The sequence below is a fragment of the Mirounga leonina genome, unplaced genomic scaffold (assembly GCF_011800145.1).
Source record: "Mirounga leonina isolate KUSES-001 unplaced genomic scaffold, KU_Mleo_1.0 Mir_53, whole genome shotgun sequence".
Taxonomy (NCBI): domain Eukaryota; kingdom Metazoa; phylum Chordata; class Mammalia; order Carnivora; family Phocidae; genus Mirounga; species Mirounga leonina.
The window spans coordinates 68,443,586-68,467,719 of NW_023270807.1; positions in this window are offsets into that span (position 1 = coordinate 68,443,586).

Consider the following 24,134-nt stretch of genomic DNA (forward strand, 5'->3'; position numbering starts at 1 on the left):
CTCTGGGCAACCACAACCACAGTCATTGGAAAGAGACATGATTGCAACACTGACAAATGCAACAAAATCCTCTCAGCGCATTCTTTCCTATAATATTGCTTGGCATGCAGCACCATACCGCTTAACAGGACACAGAACTCTATTTCTTTTTGCTTTGACAATGTATCATTTTTTTGTAACTTAAGACAATCCCTCTTTCCAAACCAATTTTACAGCATAAATTTGAATAAAAAGTAAAAGTAATAGGGACAGGCATTCTTTTCTTTCTCTTTGTATAACCTACTCCCCACTTGTATCTTTCTTGTTATTCCAATTTGCTTCCATTTACACACCATGAAAAAGTTATTTTTATTCAAATCCATGTTAGTTAAGTAAGGTAAAAGAATCAAGGTCCTAGAGGCAGAAGCAAGGCGACTAAGGATATGGTTAGCCAAGGAGTAAAATGTGTAGTGAACCATCCTGATAGAGTAGTCAAATTTGACTATGACATAGAGGAGTCAAACTCCCCAGCACTATTTTAAGTCCACATGCATATTAGCAGAATAGAAATGAAGTAGCTGAGAGTTTACAAAACTATTGGAGAAACTATATTTATGGCCAAAGAACTTTTTGAATAAGGCAAGGTAATATTTAATTAAGTGTCAAATAGTGAACTACAAAAGGAGCAGGAGTGGTTACTATGGGATAAAACGATTTTTAAGAGTTGCACAATCTACATGGGCTAAAGCATTTGAGAAAAAAAATCACATAAATGGATAAAACTGAAATGGAAAGGGGGAAAATTGGTAAGGGTATTCCAGGAAGTAAAGAATAAAAGCACAAAGAGAGTCTAATATTGCTGAATCATATGGTACATTTTGCTGGTCTATTGATTAGACACAGACAATAATAAAAATGCATTTTATACAGTACTTTACAATTCACAAGATATGGTCTCATATTGATTCACCTAACAACTTCTTGACATGAGGCTAGCAGGTATTTCCAATTTTCAGAAGAAACTAAAGCTCAGACTAGTTAAAAAGCTTAGTGGTGAGTATCCAACAGAGACAATACTGGAACTTTATTTCCCTAAATCCTAATCCAGTGCTTTTTACTTGTCAATACATCAAATTACAATAATAATGAAATAAAGAGAAAGTGTCTGGAATTATATTTTAGATCCCTTTTAGAAGAGAAGTATCCAAATTTAATAGTGGCAAGTCTGGCCCTTGGACATATTTTCATCAACCTCCACTTCACCATGCTGGGGTTTTGCAAGCTGAAAGGCAAAATAGGTCAGAAGGGGGTCGGGGAGTAGAGGGATACTGAAGGAGGAGCAACGCCACTCCTTGTCTTCAGAGCTTCAGACTAAAATCTATTTGGTCGGGCGCCTGGGTGGCTCAGTTGGTTAAGCGACTGCCTTCGGCTCAGGTCATGATCCTGGAGTCCCAGGATCGAGTCCCGCATCGGGCTCCCTGCTCAGCAGGGAGTCTGCTGCTCCCTCTGCCCTCTTCCCTCTCGTGCTCTCTGTCTCTCATTCTCTCTCTCTCAAATAAATAAATAAAATCTTTAAAAAATAAGAAATAAAAAAAAAAATAAAATCTATCCGGTCAATTTGCCTTGAATTGTCCATAATCTCATCTATAAAAAATAATGACCTTTTCATTTGACTAGAAAGGCCTCCTTCCTTCAGAGGAAGGCCTGCAATTTCAAATGTTCTATTGAAAACATTAGAGCTCTCATTATTTTTTTAATAGTGTCCCTATATTCAAAGCCTAGAAGTTAATGATAGAATGCATTTCCTATTTTTACTCTTTGTCCACACACCAAGTTGATAATCATGTTTGATGGTTATCAGTGATGTGCATGAGCTCATAAGTAACCCTTTGGTGTGTGAACATGAGGAATTTTAAGATAGTGGGCTCTTCAATATGGATCTGTGTTACAAACATGTCATCACCTCCCCTTCCACAATTTGAGAGGCTCAGATGGCTATAATTGCAGAGAAGAAAATGAGTAATCTCTCATCTATTTTAGAAACAAGAGACCAGATGACTCCCTTTCCATAAAGGACTAAGATTCCATCCAGTGCTGACGCTGAATCTGATAAGAATGTAGTAGTTTCTGTGGATGAAATCTGAACGGAGACAAACAATATTATTTTCATTTCTGAAAATTATCTATGTCCAGTGCAGTGATCACCTAGTAGGTCCATATTCTAATAAAAGGATGTGAAATGGAAGAGTTTCTTCTTTCTTCAGTTCCCCTCCTAATTCTATCTTAAAGTGCATCTTGAATCTGAATGAGCTCCAGACAAACCTCACATACAACAGACAGGAGAATTCAAACCAATGCATTTATTATGCTCAGGAATCACAGCTGACTCCCAGCGTTGCCAAATCCAGCAGGGTTTGCTCAAACTGCGCGTGGTTTTCATAAGCATTGATTGCAGCCAAAATGCTGTTTTGTGAGTTGAATTTTTATCCAATTGCCAAATGACCAATGTTAACTTTGCATCAATATGAGGGTTTATTAGGCTTATTTCATGACTTTCTGCTGACTAGCTTATTTGGTTCTGCAAAAATGTCACACACACATGAAAATTTCCTTTCAAATTACTGTCAATGAAGACAATGTTTTGTTTTGTTTGTTTTCATGAATCCTGAGCAGTTGGAATACAATCACATACCAAAAAACAAATAATACAAATCAATCCCTCCAGATATTTGGGAATATGAAAAGGTAATTTTTATCTATAAAGAGAATTGTGGGTCCCTGCATATTTATCCATAAACCACTAAAATAATTACTAGCAGTGGAGGCCTGTAAAAAATAATGAGTTTTTCATGTAGTATATTGTAGAATAGATAAAAAGAGAGTACAAGGCCCAGAGGAATTTAGGAGCATAAAGTTCTGCATGTAGATGCGTGTGGAAACAATGCAGGACTTAAGCACAGTAACAGAACTCACCTCTAATTGAGGATGCTCCCTAAGGAGCTTGTTACCATGAGATCTATCGAAAGGGTTTCTAAAAACAATTTGAGTCTTGGACATCTGGCTAGCATTCTACAGTAATAGCTTTTCACTGAAATTCAGTCATACTGATATCTATTCATATATTTTTAGAAGGGAAATGGAAAGCTTAAGAAAGAAAAACAGAAGAAAAAAAAAGAACAGAATTAATGGTGTAAAAAAAGAACAGAATTAATGGTGTGAATGAAGCTCTCTCCTTTAAGATTTGAATCCATTTAGAGTAGAAATGTTATCCCTGTGATTGGCCCTCTCCTTATTGTCAGTCTGTGCTAAGAGAGTGGAAAGAGGTAAGGAAGGGAATCTGAAGCAGACTCATCTTTTGGGTCCTTGCTCTAGAAGAAAGTGTTCCCCATGGGAGGGATGGTTGCAGATGTCCATGCTGTCAGGCTTGGTGAAATATGGGAAGAGAGACTTCAGTATGCTATCATCAAAGTCAATTTAGAAAACAGAAGGAAATAATTAAATTGACTTAAAAACAAAACCTCAGACTTACATATATTGCTGGATATTTGGCAGGGTCGCCAGTATCATAAAGGCAAAGGCAGAAGGAAACAAACATTTCAGTCTGTCACTAATCAATAAATTTATATCTCATGGATATCTATCCAATTCTGTTAGAATTTTCATGTTTGGTTTTTACTGATGTAGCAGCAATGTTGTTGATGATGCCCTGAAACTATTAATATTTGCGTTTCCATGAGGAAACTATCAGCACAAGGTAGTCAGGCCAAACCCAAGCACTTTCAAAATCCCAAACAGTATACTGAAAAATACTGTAAGCTTTCAGACCCTCTAAATTTATTTTATCATTATTCTAGAGTGTACTGGTGATTCCAAATACACTACTGCTCTCAAAATTGAGTACTGAAAGTTTAAAACACACACTTTCAGGATAACCATATTTAATGTTATAGCTCATTTTAGTGATACTTAATACCAAAAATATTTTAAAATTTAATTTTAAAATACCACAACAAAAATTTGATGAGATATAAAGATTTGTTTTCATGAGGTCATTTTATTCAAACTAATCCTAGGATCTAAATTCCAGAAAATGTTTTATTAGAAAGCCTAATGATCCTAATATGGTATTTAATAATACCTCTAAATGAAGTAGATTTAATACTTTAAGTTTATCTGATAAATGAAAATATATAACAAAATTATTATCAGAATGTTGTATTAGTGAGCATGGACACATTATTCAGAACTTTAACATGTTGAACAAAACAACCAAACAATGTTGAGAATGTAGTGTATCTTGGTAAACACACTGATTGCTGGGTAAGAAGATTATTCATTTCACCTTTATATAGCTAACAAAACTTCACATCAACAGCTTTTAGAAAAACAGGCCCAGTGCATTCATTCATTTGTTAATATATGTTGGGTGCCAAGCATACAAGGCAGCCAGCCATGTAAGTAAATAATCATGATATAACGTGATAAATACCATGATCCTGTCATAGAGCAAACTCAAGTTCATTCCTGCCTTGCATTATACCCGGACTGTGCCTTCTGCCTGGAACAACTTTACCAAGCTTATCACATGATCTAATTCCACACAACATTCAGTCTGCTCAAATTCCTTCTCCACAGAGATATGTTTTACTTCCTACATAGCACTTGCCACTTCCTGGAGCTCTATCTTTGATTTGTCTTTTCCATCTTTCCCATTAGACATGCGCTCCATGTGGGCAGGAATTTTGTCTTGTTCATTCGATACTCCTAATTCTCAGAGGACAGCCTGGCATATCGTAGGGGCTTAATAAATAGTTGTTGAGTGAATCATAAATGTAGAAACTATAATAATGGCCAAACAGGAGTTTTGCTTTTTTTTTTTTTTTTTTTTTAACACTATCACTTCTCTGTTAAACCGTATCATTATGAACAGGTCATAATTGCAAGGCAGACTTAGGAATGAAAGAAAATGAAAGCATTGGGTATCTACTGAACCAATCAATTAGTAAAGGAAGGCAGGATCCTTTAGAAGATATTTGCTTTCTTTCTTGCTTAGTTAATTAAGCCCAAGCACCCCCCACACACACACACCCCGCCCAGTGTCACTTAGTAACCCAAGAGCTCAGTTTCTGCTGCATGTTTTTCTACCAGGAACTGCTTCACTGGACTTTCTTGTGATGGGGACAGTCCTCTCCCTGCCTCCTTACCTTCTAAAAAAAAAACTGTGGTGCTTATTAATTTAGATTATGAAGAGATTAATTCAACATATCACCAATGCATACATTAGTTTTTTTTTTCTTTTTAATATAGAACTTTTTGAAGAATGACATTTATACCTTTCCATTAGGAGTCTCCAGCCCTCATCTTCACCCCTAAAAGCCAAGTTCCATTCCTATCAGGACAATGTTTCTTGGTTTGATCATTCTGATTAGGCAGAGCCTGGGTTGCACATGAATGGGAGCTTACCTTCTAGAGTCATACTGCTGGGATATGACCTTGGGTAAGTCACTTTTCCACTCTGAGCCTCAGTATAATCAGGGGTGAAATTAAAACAGTAATACCACCTTATAGTGTTATAGCAAGGATTCAAGGTGAGAATCCATGGAAAATACTTAACCAAGAGGTAGGCCCTTGTAAATGACAAATTAATGGTAACTCTTATAGGTCAGTACTATCAATCTTCTTCCTCCTCATTCTAATGCAAAATTCCAGAAATTTTATACCATAGCTATTTATATTATGTACTTTGAAAAACAATGCAGCAAAAGATGGTTACTATTCCAGTGTTCATGAGCTCAGCTCAGCATCCAACTGGACATGGGGATGGAGGCTCAATAGGGAGACTAATGATAATAGTCACATTTCTCCCATAATTATTATTTTTTGCATTACCTGAAAAACCAAAAATATGCCCCAATCTAATTCATTCCCATAGAATTTTTGTGAGGTAGGCAGGCCAATGGGAATGTTCTTAATTTGCAAGAGGCACATTTAGCAAACTAAATTGCCCTGTATGCTAATAGCAAAGCTGACTAAGAAGAGAAAAATGTCATCATGGCATTATGATTAAGAGCAGTTGGAGTTTTATAGTCAGACATGCGTTCAAACTCCACAACCTGTGCTATCCAATTTTTATGTGTTTCTTCACAAGGTTATTGTGAGTAGCAAATCACAAAATGCAGATAAAGTGATTAACAAGGCACCTGACACGTGGGTAGTGTTCAATATGTCTTAGTCTATATCATTATTACCAGGCAGCATCTTAAATTCTCCCCAGTCATGATGCTAAGACAACCGGGACTTAGAAAATTTACCAGTCTTTTTCTACAGCCATAGGATTATAGCCTTATTCACAGGAAAGTTAAAATTGAGATCATGTACGTACATACACACACACTGCTGCTGCTTAAGAAATGGAATTTAGGAATCCTAGATGCCACCATGTATATGATTTTAATCCATCATTTTTTATTAGTGCCAAATTAGTTAAAACTACAGCACGTCATCCTTCAAGAGGGGAAAGGATGCCACTCTTGACTGGTGGAATCGTTCATGATTTATTTACACTGTACCCTATGTGACTGGCAGGAATGGGTTCCCTCTGACTTTGGCTTTCAGGGCAATGTCTGATTTTTTCCATGATTGATGGGTACTATATAACTCTGCTTTTTCAGTAACCCAAAAATTGCACCTCATCGTCCCCTGCTCAGGTATTAGTAGAAATGAAGTGATCTCTTTTCCAGAACTTCAAACTAGAAAGGCATTCCCCAAGGCTCCACTATAAACTGGAATTTTCCCTCTCCATGCGCATCTGCCAATTAGGCTCTCAGCCAATTACAATTCACTGAGGGTTTCAGGCGAGAGGGTTCTAAGTGGATTTTAAATTTAATCCTAGGACAATTATCACCATATAATGCTCCTTTAATTTCTGGATTTGGCAGCACCGATGAAAATGTATCTTATTTATTAGCCCTTTCATTTCCAGAATAAGCCAGGACTAGCTCCATCATACTTGTGAAGTTGATAAAATTTGTCTAAGACCCTCTCTCTTCACCTCCATTGTAGCACATATTTCTATAGTCTGGAACAGGCCCTGTTTCAGGATCCTCAGGTCTTCTCCATATGTAACATGAAGACTCAGAGAATACCACCCAAAATCAACCCATTACCAATTTCTTTCATAATGGCCCTTCCCTTAGAATGCTATGTTGAGTGGTTATCCTCAGAGAAACTCACTTATTAATTTTCATTGTTTATTCATTCAATATCCATCTATCAGGTACTTATAATGTGCCAGGAGAAAAGACTTGAGGCTAGTTTCTATGCTTGAGAAGTTCAGACAAAGAAGATGCATGAAAGGAGGTCATCAGGTTAACTTGGCACCTTCTGTCTTGCCTTATTTCTTCTCTGGAAGCTGGATTCTATGCTATATGAATCCTCAAAATAGATCCAACTTCTCAGAACATCATAAATTAATTGTAGGGCGGATAACCATGTTAAGTATTCATTTAGCAAACCAACTCAGTTATATGAAAAATATACTATCTGATTTTCTTAAAACTTGAAATAGCATTTTTCCCATAGCACTTTTGTGTAAGCAGTATAGCGCCCCCCCCCCAGTTTTTAAAATGTTTCCTCTATAGACCAAGTTTCCATAAGTGCATGATCTCTTCCATTTCTTGCTTGTCTATTATCCAATAACCTTTATGTCAATTCCTATACCAACAGCATGTCTATTAATTCCCCAGCTATATTTTAAAGCTTGACCTAATCACTAAAATCTTAGTATCTGGCAGAGTGTACTCTCACTATCTTGTTCTTCCACAAAATGACTTTAATTTAAAGTAAACTTTTAAGTTTTCACAAAAACCCTTGAGATTTCAATTGAAACAGTATATATACACGAAATTATCAGAAGTGTACACATTGGCAATATTTAGTCTTCCTACCCATGCCATGGTGATTACGTATATTTATGTCATCTTTAATATATTTCCATAAAATTTTGTCCCTTTCTCCATGAAGTTTTGCATATCTTTTGTTATATTATTCCTAGGTATGTTATGTATTTTGTTTGCTACTGTAATATTGAAAAATATTTGCCACTATATAGAAATACAACTGATTTCTAAATATTTATCAGAAACCTGGCTGAAGGGGTGCCTGGGAGACTCAGCCAGTTAAGCATCTGCCTTCAGCTCAGGTCATCAAGTTCCACATCTGGCTCCTTGCTTAGCAGGGAGCCTGCTTCTCCCTCTGTCCCTCCCCCCAACTCATGCCCCCTCTCTCTCTCTCTTTCACTCACTGTCTTTCTCTCAAATAAATAAATAAAATTAAAAAAAAAAAACACCTGGCTGAATACTCATCGATTCTCATAATTTTCTTCCCCATTATCTAATATTTTCTTCGTAGATAAATATATAATAAGCAAATAATGAAAATTTTATTTTATATTCCCTTATTTTCCCCAAGCTGACTTAAATATGACTCTGACACTCCATTCTGCTGAAATGGTGGAAAACTCTACCTCAGTGGTTATGGGTCATTGCCCCATCATACTCATACACCCCAGATTATGCCATGGCCCAGGATCTTATATATCACCAAAGAGTCAGGGAAGACTCCATCAGTCAATAGCTAAATGTCTGCACTAGCTACCATTGATACAATGCATTCCATGCCTCAAGCCACAGAGTCCATTTAGGTCTGGTGGCTTTGCCGCTTCTGTTCCATGCTTGAGGTACAGAAATCTTTGCTAAACCTGGGAACCCGGGGTCCAGCCTCCACAGGCCTCATGTGCAACCATCTCCTCTGAGATCTTGCTCTCTCTCAAGCTGCCACCACACTTCCACATGGAGAAGCAGGGTGAGAGTTTGCCACCAATTCCTCCACTACCAATGGGCCCTTTACAAACAATTAGAGGTTCTGTTTACCTAAGTGGAACTAAATATACAAATTAAAATCTTAATAAATTATCCATGTGCTAAAATCACCTTTAAACGGGTTGTTCTTTTTGCCAAGTTTCTATTTAGTTGCCAGGGGCTGGGTATTTACCTCCTGGCACCCAATTTTCCTGACACCTTTCAACCTCAAAGGTATACATACCCTAGAAATTTGGCCCCTTTGGCTCCAGCCCCATCCACCTACACATTTAATCTTTGCTTTCCTAAAGCCTTTTCTAAAACAAAGAATTTAATACTACCTTCTCTGTTTTGCTTTCTTACTCCCATCACCTCATTGGGTCAGCAAAGAACACTTTTCAGGAATTTTCAATAAAAAATAATTTTCCCTCTCACATTTTTTTGTTTGTTTTTTAAAGATTTTATTTATTTATTTGACAGAGACACAGCAAGCGAGGGAACACAAGCAGGGGAGTGGGAGAGGGAGAAGCAGGCTTCCCGTGGAGTAGGGAGCCCAATGCAGGGCTTGATCCCAGGACACTGGGATCATGACCTGAGCCAAAGGCAGATGCTTAATGACTGAGCCACCCAGGCGCCCCCCTCCAACATTTTTTTCCCAGTCAGGAGGACTTTTACCACACATTCAGCAGGTATTAACCTAGAAGGCCATCTAGAATTCTGCAGAATGTTAGCTCACTTGTATGAGTCAAGGAAGAATCACAAAAAGGGAAGACAGCTATAGAAGAATGGGTAGACACCTTTCCAAGCTAAGGAAACTGAGGGCAAGGGGGAATTCTAGCAGAAAGATTCATCTGTGCAAAGGGACAGAGTTTTGATAGAATATAGCCCATATTTTAAAAATTCAAAAGATTTAATGTAGGTTTATTAACAAAAACAGAAAGGGTAGGAACTTGGGCTAAAGAATTAGGATTAGACAACTAAGGGTCTTTTAATTCATATTAAATAAAATATATCATCTTATAAGTGACGGGATCCACTGAAGATATTTGAATGGAGAAGAGATGAAATGGCATGTTTGTCTCCTTAATTGATAATGCCATGTTAATGACTGATGCCAACTTAATACCTCTTAATTTTTTTTTTCATTTTAAGAGAATATATTCTATCATTAAGGGATTGCAAACTTAAAAGAAAAGAGATACCATTACACAACTATTAGAATTGCTAAAATCTAAAAAACTGACAATACCAAATGCTGATGAGGCTGTGAAGCAACAGCCACTCTCATTCATTGCTGCTGGAAGTAGAAAACGGTACAGCCACTTTGGAAGACAGTCTGGAAGTTTCTCACAAAGTTAAATATAGCTTATGGCACAGGGATCGCACTCATTTTTTCAAGTGAGATAAAAACTAATATATACACACACACACAAAAAAAAACCTGCATATGAATGTTTATAGCAGCTTTACTTATACAGTTGACCCTTGAACAACATGAGTTTGAATTGCATGGGTCCATTTATACATGGATTTTTTACAGTGCAGTACTATAAATGTATTTTTTTCCTCCTGATTTTTTTTTTAAAAGATTTTATTTATTTGACATAGAGACAGCAAGAGAGGGAACACAAGCAGGGGAAGTGGGAGAGGGAGAAGCAGGCTTCCCGCACAGCAGGGAGCCCGATGCAGGGCTTGATCCCAGGACCCTGGGATCATGACCTGAGCCAAAGGCAGACGCTTAACGACTGAGCCACCTAGGCACCCCTTCCTGATGATTTTCTTAATAACGTTTCTTTTCTCTAACTTATCTATTGTAAGAATACAGTATACAGGGTGCCTGTGTGGCTCAGTCACTAAGCTATTAGTGGTTAACTTTCTGGGAGGTTAAAAGTTATACATGGATTTTCAACTGTGTGAGGGAAGGAGGTTGACAGTGCTAACCCCTGCATTGTTCAAATGTCAACTGTAACTGTCAAAACTGGAACAACCAAGATGTTCCTCAATAAGTTAATGGATAAAGAAATTGTGGGACATCCATAAAATGGAATATAATTCAATGATAAAAAGAAATGAGCTATCAAGCCACAAAAAGACATGGAAGAACCTTAAATGCATATTGTTAAATGAAATAATTCAATCTGAAAGACCTACAAACTGCCCAATTCCAACTATATAACATTCTGGAAAAGGCAAAACTACAGAAAGGAACGGTAACCAGATCAGTGGTCTTCAGGGGTTCAGGGTGCAGGGATGCAGAGGAAGAGAAGAGACGAACAGATGAAGCAAAGGGATTTTTTGAGCAGTGAAACTATTCTGTATGATACTGAAATCATAGATATATCACAGCATGCATTTGTAAAAACTCACAGAATGTACAACATATAGAGTGAACTCTAATATAAACTATGACTTTAGTGATAATATATCAGTTTTGGTTAATCGAGTATAACAAATGTACCACACTAAGGCAAGCTGTTAATAATAAGGGAAATTAGGGGGAAGTGGCAAGGGGAGAAGGTATGAAGATGAATATGGGAACTCTGTACTATCCACTCAACTTATCTATAAACCTAAAACTGTTCTAAAAATATTAAGCCTATTGATTTGAGAAAAAAAAAATATATCTTTATATTATATATACATGTTATATATATGTATGTTATATATAATATATACACATATAATATATATGTATATATATCTGAGAGAAGAAAATATCCAAATCAGTTAACACTTCCAACCAATTATCTACACGCATATTCCACTCTTCTATACGCACTGTGTTCCAGACACTATAAAAAGTTCTGAGATAAAAACTTCATGAGGACAGGAGTCTCTGCCACTGGGATTTGTGTCATTGATGTATCCCAAGTGCATGCCACAGATAGGCCCTTTATAATTAATTAGTCATATACTTTTATAAATTAATGAATAAATTAGTACAAATATACAATAGAGAAGGGAATTTGGATAATGATCAGAAAGAATCCCCAGTGAATCTAGAAATGACTTTCAGTAAGATAACAGTGTCAGCATCAGTGACAGAAAAAAGGAGGGATGAGACCGACCAGGGCCCATTGGTGAGAGGGTTGCTTATGGTCTGTGAAAATTAGCATGATTGGGACCCTTGAAAAGAACATAAGAAGCATTTTATCTATTTACTCAGTTGGGTGAGGGCCAGGACATACACAGATTTGGACTTTGTCACCATAGAGAATTTAAATTCCAAACAAACTTACTGTGCTGATGGTTAAGATAGGTATATTGCTCACATAGGAACATTCTCTTGATATATTGCTGTGGTAAGGTTTCTGTCCCATATTTCACATACGGGGGAGTGCTAAAAGCAGGTGAGGTGAGACAGGGAAAAAGTAAACCAGGAAAATTTCGGGGAATTTTTTATGACTGTGTTGACATTGGCTTGCCTGAATATAAGAAACTGTCTTTCCTTTTTTTTTAATTTTATTTTATTATGTTATGTTGATCACCATAATTACATCATTAGTTTTTGATGTAGTGTTCCATGATTCATTGTTTGCGTATAACACCCAGTGCTCCACTCAGTACGTGCCCTCTTTAATACCCATCACCAGGCTAACCCCTCCTCCCACACCCCTCCCCTCTAGAAACTGTCTTTCTTAAGATGCTTAAAACCCAGCTTAGAAGAATTGAATTGTCAATGAAGGAATGTTACTATATAAGTACTAGAAGAAAACACAAGAGATTTTTTAAATAAATAAAGCCCAAGAGCCACAGAAGGAAAGTATGACCAGTTGCCCATATAAAATTTAAAATGTTTCTGTAATGAATGATGGCACAAAAATGTTAAGACACAATCACAAAAAGATTTTCAATTTTAAATATTGGACTAATATTCATTAGTCCAATAAAAAAATAATGTAAAGAAAACAAACAGATAATTCACAGCAGAAGCAAATCAAAGGTTCAATACATCCTAAAGTGCTAAATCCTTCCCGCAGCGGAGCAATGACAATAGAGATCATTTTTTAAAAATATATTAGATGAGATAAGATTAAAAATATTCAATTTCAATAAAGTATAATTCAATAATATTATTCAACTATCTAGTGCTGTTAGGAATGTAGGTAAATGGACTTTCACAAATGTTCTTAATGAAAACTAACTTGTTTCAACTGGTAGAGGTTAAATAGGCAAGTTTATCAACAATAATGATAGCAAGTAGTTATCACACGCTGTGTATTGTTATAAGTACTCTATATTTATTTACATTTAATTTTTAGTGACTCCATAGGGTAGACACTGCTATAATCTTCCATTTTATGGATGAGAAAATTAAGCCATGGAGCTGTCAAATAACATACTTAGTAAAAAGTCCACATACCGACAAAGCAGAGATTCTGGAATTTAAATCCAGGTACTCTGGCACCAGAATTCATGGCCCTACCTCTCTGTAATACCACCTCATAGTGTTCCATAGATTGAAAATGTACCTGGGATTTTGTTTTCATTCAGAGATGGTAAGGCTAACAGATCAAGAAAACAATCAACATTGAAAACATAATTTGTTCAAAAAGCAGAATCAGGCCTGTAAACAAAGAAAACAAACTGATGGTTGCCAGAGAAAAGGGGTATGAGCATGAGCATGACCAACATGGGTGAAGGAGAGTGGAAGACACAGGCTTCCAGTTATGGAATGAACAAGTTACGAGACTAAAAGGCACAGCATAGAGAATATAGTCAATGTTACTGTAATAGTGTTATACGGTGACAGATGGGAGCTCTACTTGTGGTGAGCATAGCACAGTGTACGTAGACTTGTTGAATCAGTATGTTGTACACTTAAAACTAATATAACATTGTGTGCCAACTACTTTAAAATGAAAAAATTAATTTAAAAAAGAAAAAGTAGCTTTTTAATCACAGTTCCCAAAAGGAGAGGGAACACTGCGCTGCAGATTTACAGGGAAGCCCCAGGATCAGTCAAGAAGCAGAAGTGAGGGTGGGGCACAAGCAAGAGACTTTATTGTGGTTTTTGCAACAGTGAATGGGCAAGGCAGGGCAAGCAAGATGAGCAGATTTAGGACTGGATAGTTTGAATACTTTCAGTAGGCTCTGGGCTATCAGGTATTTGAGGCAGAGGAATACTGCATCCTGGAGTGTAAGAGCCAGACAGAGTCCAGGTTTGGACTCCAGATTGGTTGATTTGTATATCAAATGTGCATTTTCAAGCAAGTTGTTTGCTATTTCTAAAATTAGGCAACCCAAGAAGGGGCAGTCTCTCCAAGATCAGCAAGGCCCCAGATACCAGAGCATCACCAATACAGGAAATAAGAAAATATATGAATATACATATGTATACTCTTTGTCTCAGTAATCTACCATCTAGGAACTTCTACCATGGAAATACACACATGAACAGAGATGTTTAAACCACAAATATTCAATGTAGCACTGCTTGCAACTGCTCAAAGTTGCTATTAATAAACATGGGATTCTGGTGTTGGTGGAGGATAAGAAGTGAGGCTGTGACTAAGGGAAGGAAGTTGAGGCTCCAGAAAAGCACCATTATAGATGTGAGTGTTTCTGGAGAGTTCTAATTACTAGCCAGAACAGCTGGACAGTGATTCTCAAACTTCAGTGGGCATCCCAATCACCTGAAGTGCTTATTAAAACAGAATCCAGATCGTTGCTACCCATCCCTAGAATTTTTTATTCAAAGGATATGAGCCCCCAAAATGTACATTTTTAACAAGTTCCAGGTGATGCTGATGCTGCTTGCCTGGAGAGGACACTTTGAGATGCACTGTCCTAGAGGAAGAGCTGTTGAATGAGGAAATCAATTTGGAGAAGACATTCTAACAGTTTAGCTCAACTGACCTTGATAAAGGAGCAACCAAGCACACCTAAGAGGATGCATGAGCAAAGCTTGCCACCAGAGGGCAGTGCTAGAGATCTTGGGTACTCCAGTTTGGACAGAACTACTACAGTAATTAAGCCTTAATTGGATGACACATATACAGAATAATTCACTTTTCAAGTAAGGTTAAGTAGTGATTCTTTAACGCAACTGTTTTGAGCAACTGGCTGCAAGATAAATATTTGAAGGTCAGTGCTTAGGTTTGGAATGCTCAGATGGCCAAGTCACATATGGGTACTGAACACCCCAAAAGAGGCATTAAAAACTTTAGAGCTTAGAAGTCCAGATGCCAGGGATATTATTCTGCAAAGACATGTTTCAACTTCTCTATGTGGTGTCTTCAATATCCATTTGTATGCATTCCTATGGAACTTGACTCTGTGAAAGGTAGCACTACGTATAACCCCCTTTTGCTAGGGTAATGTCATGAGAATTGTGTTTTAGAATATATCACTTTCTCATGAAAAATAACAGAAAATACTTGCTTGAAACTTTGCTCCAAACTTTATTCAAATTCACCCATGAAGTTGGATTTTAGTTATTTTACTTCCAGAATTATAGACCACATGTTGAAAGAAATCCAGATAGTAGTTACCTTACATATTTTTTATCATCTCAAATCACAGTTTCTATCATAAATTTTGTATAGAACTAATCTCAAAAATAGGGTGCCTGGGTGGCTCAGTTGGTTAAGCGACTGCCTTCAGCTCAGGTCATGATCCTGGAGTCCCAGGATCGAGTCCCGCATCGGGCTCCCTGCTCGGCAGGGAGTCTGCTTCTCCCTCTGGCCCTTCCCCTCTCATGTGCTCTCTCTCTCTCTCTCTCTCTCTCGCTCTCGCTCTCTCAAATAAATAAATAAATTCTTTAAAAAAAAAAGAACTAATCTCAAAAATAGTGTAATCATAATGATCTGAATTATAGAATAGGAACTGTGAGTTTTCTTCAATTATTGTCACTTAAATGTAGCTTTTACAATGCCAATTATTTTCAAAAAGGATAATAGAGACAAAGGGAATACTATTAACATATGTTGTTTTATAAATGAATTCTAAGAATTGAATCAAAATAATTCAGGTTCAAAACACTAGAGTAAAATATTATTCCCATTGTGAAATATATTACAAAGTAGAAAAACAAATTTCCTGGTGTTATCAAAAGCTAATAACTATTTTCTGTTGTTCTGTATTTAAATCAGAAACTTGTCCCTCCCAAATCTGAGAAATTAGAAAATTTTTAGATAATGACATCACTTCTTTCTGAATATGACACACCATCCATATTATTTGATTTTAGCAATAATCTAATTGCAGTGACTAGCTCTTACATCACAGATTCACATACTCTGTGGGATGGTTGGTAAAGGGTGACAATGGTTAGCTAATAGGGACAAAGAATACAGACCAGTGAATATTCAGGTTAAACAGATTGCATTTACAGATGAGCAGCACATTTCCCAGCTATTAATACCAAGGACTAATCATAGTTCATACATCCTCACTCTTCACAGCCTGGCAAAAGGCTTTGACAGCAGAAGGCGGAGTCATTTTTTATCTGCCCGTTGCCATGGGATTCTAATGCCCTGGAGACCCTTCTACCAGAGCCTGCAGCACCAGAAACAGCGTCACTCACACTGGGAACTCTCCTGGGGCAAGAGCCGAGGTGGCCCACGGGTGACCTCTTTTCAAAATCAGAAAGTGTCATTTCTGCGGTGGTTAAGTGGGTTTTCTCTTTTCCATGAGTAAGCTATTAATTTGGTCATTTTTGCTTTTAACCTAATGCCATGAAGTGTGTGTGTGTGTGTGTGTGTGTGTTTTAAGTATAACTGACTTCTAATGCATTAATATTACAAATGAATTACTATATTGACCTACCTCTTCAATGAGCATAGAATGTCAAGATTTATGCGATTCAGTCAAGAGTTCTGCCACTTTGTCCTACTCTGAAAAACCTAAAAAAAAAAGAAAAAGAAAAAAGCATAAAATATTTCAACATAATGAATCACCAATAAATACTGAAAACACTTAAAATGCATGAAATATGTATATTTTATGTTTTAGGGTTGGGAGTAAATACATCTGTTAGGTAAAATTTCCATGAGATAGTATTCATCTGTTTATATTGTATGATTACTCACAGTCTAGACTGAAATTTGGCTTTTACTTTCAATAAGGAAATTTTTCTTAGCAAATTAATAATATCTAAGACCAATGAAGTGATGTTTAAACTTCTTAAAAATACATTTTTTTCAAACATGCTGAAACAACTTAGAAGCATTTATACCGAAATGATTTATATGTATATATCATTTTTATCTGCCTGATAATATTTTATCTGTAGTTTGCTAAAGGTTGTTCTGTAATAATTCATTAACTTAACTGAAAAATTTGTAATACAGAACAGTTATTCAACAGTATTTTTTTAGAATTTATATTTTATACTAATTCATGCAAGAATTAGTCCAAAATGGAGGAGAATAATAAGACTCAAAGATCAATATTTTGTTTCTCTACAATTCTATGATAAAAAAATAATTTTATGAAAATATAATTTTTTATTCAAGTAATATTTATGGATGTCTACTATGCACAAAGATATTGGTTGCCGTAACAGAGGCTGGTAAGTACCAATCTACTATCCCTTCTCCACTTCCTCCTGAATAGCAGAATCCTGCTTTCTGTTGGGGATGGGCATGGCAGTGTGCCACGCTGAGAAACTACATTTCCCGGTTTCCTTTTCAGATAGAGATAGCCATGTGACTGGCCAGTAGAATGTAGCAGAAGGTGTAGGCGGACTGACTTGGCTGGATGTTAGCCCTTCCACCTTTCATTGGCTTGTTGCCTAGAACACAAATGTGAGGGCTGGAGCTCCAGAATAAATGGCAGCATTCAAAAGGCCAGAGATGAACGAGTGGTGACTATATGAGTTAGGGTCCTCCAGAGAAATAGAATCAATAAGAAATTGGTTCACATGATTATAAAGTCCCAAGATCTGCCATCAGCAAACTGAAAACCAAGGAAACTGATGTTTCAATTTGAGTCTGAAGGCTGGAAGAAAAAAAACAAAACAAAACAAACAAACAAACAACGTCTTAGTTTGAAGGCAGTCAGACAGGAGGAGTTCCCTGTTACTCAGCCTTTTGGTTCTATTCAAACTTCAATTGATTGGATGTGGCCTACCCACATTAGGGAGGACAATCTGCTTTACTCAGTCAACCGATTCATATGTTAATCTCGTACAGACACACTCAGAAAAATGTTTGATGGAATATCTGGGCATTCCATGGCCCAAGTTGACATATAAAATTAATCATCAAGGTGACATTTGGTCATCACATATCTGTCCTGGACAGCAAGTCTCCAGACTTCTTTTATGTAAAAGAAAAATAAATCTCTACCTTATTTAACCCATTGTTTTTCAGGTCTCTTAGAGCCAAATGCAATTTCTAACTGAGATAGTGACTATAACCATATTTGAATATGGATTTCCCACAAATATTTTAGAATTTCAAACATTATTATCACATGATAAACTCTCAGCAAGTATGTCCTAATTGGTATCTAAGATCAGGACATAAAATCTTTCCTAAATCAATTTATGGGATGATAAACCATAAAGGTTACCTTACTGAAATGTACCAATTTTCTTTCTTATTGAAAATATTGTTCCACTTTTCTTTTTTATCCACTTCACCTGGCTAATTCAGAGTCATTTTTCAGAATTCAGTTACATGTTCACATTCTAAGTCTCCCAAGTTATCCTTTGTCAAACTTTATTCTCTCAGTAATGGTCCTTGCTGTATTCTACTGAGTACTTAGTCATTCTATGAGCCCTCAGAGAACTGGATTTATGTTTTATGGAGGTTTCTTTTCTTCTAAATGATTTGGACCTCAAGTGAGGAGGGCTGGGTTAATCCTGCTTCTGAGTTCATTGCACATTGTCACACTTGGTCCTTAGAAGACCATCCACCACCTAGATTTACCTATTTATTTACTAATTTATTTAATTCTTTAATCTCTATATCACACTCCAATTCCTCTCTGCCATCACACAGGCAACCTGTGTAATATGATAATGCACACTCTTGTAAATTCTTTCCTATTTTATGTGCATATGTCTTTAACATTTTTATAAGTGTACTGGGTTATATTGTATGTTTTAATTTGGTGATTAAACTAATTCTGTATTTTGACTTGTTTACTTAACAATATATTTTTAAAATCCATTCATGGTGCCATACATACATTTAATCAATTGCTTCTAAGTGGTGCATAATGTTCTCTGGTATACAGCTGCCACAGTTTACGATTTGTTCTCCCAAGACATTAACTGATTGTTTCCAAATCTTCATTACCACAAAAATGCAGCAGCAAGCATTCATTTAAGAGTCCCCTTTAGATCTTGTGAGAATTTCTTTAGCATGTGTGTGTGAATAATGTGTGCATATGATGTATACATGTTTTCCTATTGTATGCATATACACATATATGTGTGTAATGCACACATATATGTGTTAATATATACATATATGTGTGTGTGCATAAATATAAATATCTCCCAAGAGCTGAATTGCTAGGTCACAGAAAACTCACATACTTACTTGACTAAGTAGTGCAAAAATACTCTTCCAAAATGGCTTAATCTGTCAACTTCTTGTTAGCAGTACATGAGAATATCAATACACTCAGAGCCTCTCCAACACTTGGCATTACTTACCTCCCAAATTTTGCCTCAGTAGCAATGTAAAATTATATTTGTTTTTAATTTGCATTTTTCAGATTACTAATGTGTTTGAGAATCACTCTATATATTTAGCCATTTGGAGGTTCCTCTTTTCTACATCACTGTCCATATTTCTATTGGGATTGCTGTCTTTTTGTTGTTAGTTATTTTCAAGTGTTTTTGTGTATTTTACATATTAACCTATTCTTAGATTCAGACATTTGAAATATATTTTCCCATTTTGTTATCTGTCCATCAATTACATCGTCCATTAAATCCCTCACTGAACAGAAATGCTTAATTTTGATGTAAAAATAATATTTTACCGCATAGATTGTAGTTCATTTTATTTAAGTTCTGCTCTACCCCATCAATTAATCACAAAGATATCTCCTATATTTCCTTTTATTAACTTTCTAATTTTATCTTTCACATTTAAATATTTAATACATCTGGAGTCTACTACTGTATATAGCAATAGATAAGGATCCAGTTTTATTTTTCTCCATAAATTGAGTAATTATCCCAACATCATCTCCTAGACAGCTATTCCTTTCTTCATTATTTATGGTGCCTTCTTTATCATACATGCATATACTAGCCTGTTTCTGAGACTTTTTAAATATATATATATATTTTTTTTTTAACCTGTTCTTATTCATCATATTGACCTCTATATCCTTGGAGCTTAGTGTAATGCCTAGAAGTTTTTTGTGGAATGAATGATGATAAGCTACTCATAACACATTCAAAGCTGTTTACTGCCTACTGTACTTATTATTGCAACTATGTAATTTAAATATTACATAAACAAATGAAATGGGAATACAAAGAGAATTATTTCCATGAAAACAATTTTGAAGGATTGTGATAAGAAGAATTGTTATAATTATTGCCCAATAGGTGTGGGTTAGGCAACTATGAATGACTAGGAAAGGGAATGGGAATTTTAATGACACAGAGGAATCCTGCACTCAGATGACTTTAGGTTCTTGTCCATTATAGAGAAACTAAAACTAAAAAACATAAAATAATACATTATATATTAAAAAAGAAGAAGATAGCAGGAGGGGAAGAATGAAGGGGGGGAAATCAGAAGGGGAGATGAACCATGAGAGACTATGGACTCTGAAAAACAAACTGAGGGTTCTAGGGGGAGGGGAGTCTGAGGGTGGGTTAGCCTGGTGATGGGTATTAAAGAGGGCACATTCTGCATGGAGCACTGGGTGTTATATGCAAACAATGAATCATGGAACACTACATCAAAAACTAATGATGTAATGTATGGGGATTAACATAACATAATAAAAAAAAAAACCTAAAAAACATAGATGATCCCTTATGACATGGTCTATGCAAGACAGGTGAACTGGAATTATAAACATAGCATCTATAGTCAAAATGAAAATGGCCCTTAATCAAAAGATTACCACAAGAATGTACATGTATATATTTACAGTGAAATAAAATATATTTGTGTGTCATTTTTATAATTCCCTGCTTCAACAAACTTTTCAATTTATCAACCAATTTTGAGATCAGATAAGAGGTCTTCTATAAAGCAACTATGTAAACATGGTTACAAGTTTTAAATAAGCTGCACATTCAAAATTTGGGGACACATCTAGAAAAACCATTCTCTGAGAATATATTTAAATCACACCAAGAATATATTTAAAATCAATACTAAATATTTAAACATATTTAATCATTTATTTTTCTTAGATTATTAAAATTAGAGGTAGTACAGGAAAGATTCTTTCAAGATGGGTGCTGAGCACATACATCTTTAAATGCTTTTAAAGGAACAAATCCACAGCAACAGTGATAAACAGAAAGAATGCCACCAGCTCCTGGGAAATTTTGAGGAATTCCTGAAAGATAGGAAGCAGATAGAGCTAGAATGTCAGGGAAACAAAATCAGAGAAAACAATGGTCCAAAACACACAGATGAGAAATTACTGTTAAAAGCAATTGCACATATAAACAAAGCTCAGAGTCAACAAACAAGAGAAACTTAGGAAATAATCAGAATAATCAAAGTGCCATATTCAGAATAACTAGCCCAATTTCACCCCTCTTATGCTCACTTTTACTAAGCAACAGGCAGTAGCAATGATTCCTCTAAATATCTTCTCTTTAATTACCTCCAAAGAAAATCTGGGTCCTTAAAAAGTGAGTGATCTTCCAGGATAGGATTCTTAGCACTGTGATGGGAGTATAAAGAAAAACAGAGTAAAGCCTAAAGAAATGCCATCCTCAACAAAGAAACCAGAAAAGAAATAAACAAGGAGAGCAATAGACTTCAGCTTCCCATGCTAAAGGACTTTCTGAAATACAAGACTTTCTGAAGTGTATATTTTTGGTATAAAAGATTCCCAGGATAAATATTGGGCCCAGATAAGTAGAGCAGTTCCCCAACTAAAGATCATGGAATGAATAAGGAGCTCCTACACTCTGAAAGAATCTTCACAATCTGGCAGACAATACAACCATCTTCCCATACATTTCTAGAGAAGGCTATTTGAATCAGAACATATATTTACAAACAATTAAACATTGATTATCACATGCAAATAGGAACAATCAAGATTTACTGAAGATTTAAGGAAAACCAACACCACAAAAAGGAAACACCATATTCACCAAGGAAAAGAACACCTGAGGCAACCAAGCTGAAAGAAGACAGAAGACAGCTTATATACAATATATAGGTATAATTCATATCATCAGAATGTTCTAGATGACAACACATCCATAAGACAAGAACAGGATTCTATGAAAAAGAAACAATTCTAGATATTAGAAAAATAAAAACAATTCAACAAATGTGCTGCACAGTATGCTGGACACAGCAGAAGATAAAATACATAAGTTGGAATATGTCCCTGAGGGGTACTCTTGGAATGTAGAAGGAAAGGACCAAGAGATAAAACACATGTAAGAAAAGTTGAAAGATCTTTAGACTATGTATGTGTATTATGTCCAGCTTAATTTGATCATTACAATCTCCTGATAAGTAGATTTAATTATTATTTTTCATTTTGCAGATGGGAAATAGAAGTGTAGACATCCTATAATGGAGCAAGTCAGGGGCACTTCCCAGTCTAGGCCTTGGGTCTCTCAATCACAGACCAAGTTCTTCCTCTCCCTGGCTCAATATGTGAGTGATTGCTGAGCTGCGATAACTGGGAAATACTTGTTATAGTACATTATAATGTTGAGGATATCCAAGAGAAGAGCATGAGCATGGCTGTATCTCAGGCAAAGTCAAGGAGACTGAAGACTCAGTGAAGGCTGTTGGATTTGACCTTCAGGATAAATTTTAAGAAAGGCTTCATCAGGACTATGAACTCTGAGAAACAAACTGAGGGTTCTAGAGGGGAGGGGCGGGGGATAGGTTAGCCTGGTGATGGGTATTAAAGAGGGCACATACTGAATGGAGCACTGGGTGTTATATGCAAACAATGAATCATGGAACACTACACCAAAAACTAATGATGTAATGTATGGTGATTAACATAACATAATAAAATAAAATAAAATAAGATAGGCTTCATCAGGACTGTGGTTCTCAGAAGTCAATAATATTAAATAAGCACCTTGAGAGCTTATGAGCCTGAAGAATTCTGGGCTTCAACTCCAAATATTACAATCCAGTTGGCATGGGTGGCTTCAGAATCTCCATTTGAACAGGCACGTAATTCAGAAGCAGGTTCAAAATTGAAAAGACGGATTTGAGGATACAGATAGGCCAGGGTAGCTAGAATTCCCAGGGCATAGTACCAGAATGGAGAGACAGCTCTGGAGACCTACAGAAGGTTCTCCTCAAGCCTTCAACTAAGAACTGATCAGCACATGCCTGTGAGGAAATTACTCCAGGCTGGGGAAAGAACCACCAAAGCAGTTGGAACAATTTCTGAAGATCACACAAGACCAGGAATAGTTCATGTTCCCATCAACCAGAGCAGAGGATTTCTATAATACATAGGGCATTAAGTACTCGGAAAGGTATTGCCTCTGTAGTAGAGAAAAATTAGCCTGAGCTCAAATGGCATTATTGTTCCATCTAACAAAACAAAAATCTAGCCTTGAATGGATCAAATGCTTCCAAGTAACTTAGCTGCATCACAAAACAGCCAAGAAATAGTCCTTACTCAAAAAAATACACTCATAATATCTGCATCTAATATAAAATTAGAAGATAGTAAAGAAGCAAGCCTATAAGGAGGAGAAATATTTATTAATGGAAACAGACTCAGAAATTATACAGATGAAGCAAGGGAAGCAAGGGCAAAAATGAACTATTGGGACTTCATCAAGATAAAAAGCTTTTGCAAAGCAAAAGAAACAGTCAACAAAACCAAAAGACAACCGACAGAATGGGAGAAGATATTTGCAAATGACATATCAGATAAAGGGCTAGTATCCAAAATCTATAAAGAACTCATCAAACTCAACACCCAAAGAACAAATGATCCAATCAAGAAATGGGCAAAAGACATGAACAGACATTTTTCCAAAGACATCCAAATGGCCAACAGACACATGAAAAAGTGCTCAATATCGCTCGGCATCAGGGAAATCCAAATCAAAACCTCAATGAGATACCACCTCACACCAGTCAGAATGGCTAAAATTAACAAGTCAGGAAATGACAGATGTTGGCGAGGATGCGG